At 50.3% G+C, this 1,783-nt stretch overlaps 1 pseudogene; it reads right to left on the minus strand.

The window, feature by feature from the left end:
- Positions 1-863: 863 nt before the first annotated feature.
- Positions 864-1,224, minus strand: LOC137756062 (plasmolipin-like; annotated as a pseudogene).
- Positions 1,225-1,783: the final 559 nt, after the last annotated feature.

The raw sequence follows: 1,783 nt of genomic DNA on the forward strand, positions 1-1,783 counted from the left end.
AGTCTTTTTTTTTTTTCTTTTCCAAATAAGTTCTTTCATCTTTATTTTTGTAAAAAAACAAAAACAACAAAGTCGCCACCAAGCAAAGGACATCTCACTAGCAAGGCCTTGCTTTCCCTCCCTCCCTCCCTCCCTCATGTCCCAGGTGCCTGATTAACAGTGTCAAGGAGGCAGTAGGCATTGATGTTAGCTTTTCCCAAAGGGAAAACTACAAACAAGGGCTTGGGAAAGGGAGGAAAACCTGGATAAGTTTTTCATCATTGAGAAGTCACTTAAAACTGATTTGTTTAAAATAACTGGTATGTCTGAAATGTAGGAAAGGAAGACCATGCTGTCAGCATCATAACCCTCTTTCGACAAGTTTCCCTACAAGTGACATGCTGGCTTGGGGGAGGGTCAGGCCAGGATTATGTTTTAAGGAATCAGAACGGTTTCGTGAATTTGCTCAGCTTCCCAGAACAAAAACAGAGATAAATAATTGCTGCTTGTTAGGCTCATTCTATGGTGGGCTGCAAGTCTGGAGTCATTGTTAGTGTATCTAGTGCCAATGAGAAGGCTGGGTCCCAGCCTTGGACACCGAAGTCATAAAGACAAAGCAGAGAGTCCTGTATCCCCCATCACCTTCTGCTGAATATGGAGGATGGAGAGGTCTTGGCTGTTGGCCTCTCTCCAGCCCATGTGCCTGCCAGAGGAAGGATCCTGATTCCTTGGGAGTGTGGGGTGAGCCCAAGGAGTCTGACGAGCAGAGAAGAGCAAGTGTAGTTCCTTCCGGGCTGACTCCATGCAGGGCTCAGGCTTCGGGCTTGCGGGGCCACCTGCACAGGGACCAGGCTACAGCCTTCAGGCCCAGGGTGGCCCATGGCACCGGTGGTTTAGGCATAGCCGCCAGCCATCTGACTGGTGGCTGCATTGCTGCCTACTCCTCGCCAGGCCTGGAAGCTGAAGAAAGCGCTCACTCCATAGGCAATCATCACTAAACACGAAAAGAAGGAGGCAGCTGCACGCTGGTTATACTGCCCGGTGCCCTTCAGGGACGTCAGTTCAACCGAAGCAGAGCAGGTGATGAAGGCCGTGATGTAGAGAACGGCGGCGCCCACGTTAAATATCATTAACGAGGCTGGAGCTCACGAAGCCCAGGTCTGGGCGCAGCGCCGAAACCGCGGCGCCGCCTCCCTGCGCCGGGCTGCTGGTCCGAGTGCTCACTTTAGACGGGAATTCAGCCATGGCGGCTCCGCTTGCCTCCAGAGGTTGCTCCCGCCGCCGTCGCCACCCCTCCCCGCGGCGGGTGCCGGCTTCTGCGCGGCTCCTCCGAGGGGACTCGCGCTCGCGATACGGCTCCCGGGGCTACGCGCGGCGTCTTACAAGTAAGTCTTTAAGGCAGAAGAATAATTATACCAGAGCGAAATATGAATCTAAACAAAGGCATGAGGAGCCCTGGAAATAGTCTATATTTAAATGACTAAATACATAAAAGTCTTAAAGATTTTTATTATTTATATCCCTTTAAATAATAATCTACTGTTTAAACAAAAGCAGTAATGTTCTATGTGATTTTTCTTTCTCATTAAAAAAATTTTTTTTTGTCTCTCTTCCCCCCATTCCCCCCCCAGCACCACACAGCACTGCACCACATGTGGGGTCTTAGTTCCCCGACCAGGGATCAAACCTGTGCCCCCTGCATTGGAAGCGTGGAGTCTTAACCACTGGACCGCCAGGGAAAGTCCCTGTGATTTTTAGTATGTGCAAAAGCAACAAGTATGACAATAGCACAAAGTTAGGGCAG

Source organism: Eschrichtius robustus, chromosome 21 (genome assembly GCF_028021215.1).
Source record: "Eschrichtius robustus isolate mEscRob2 chromosome 21, mEscRob2.pri, whole genome shotgun sequence".
Taxonomy (NCBI): domain Eukaryota; kingdom Metazoa; phylum Chordata; class Mammalia; order Artiodactyla; family Eschrichtiidae; genus Eschrichtius; species Eschrichtius robustus.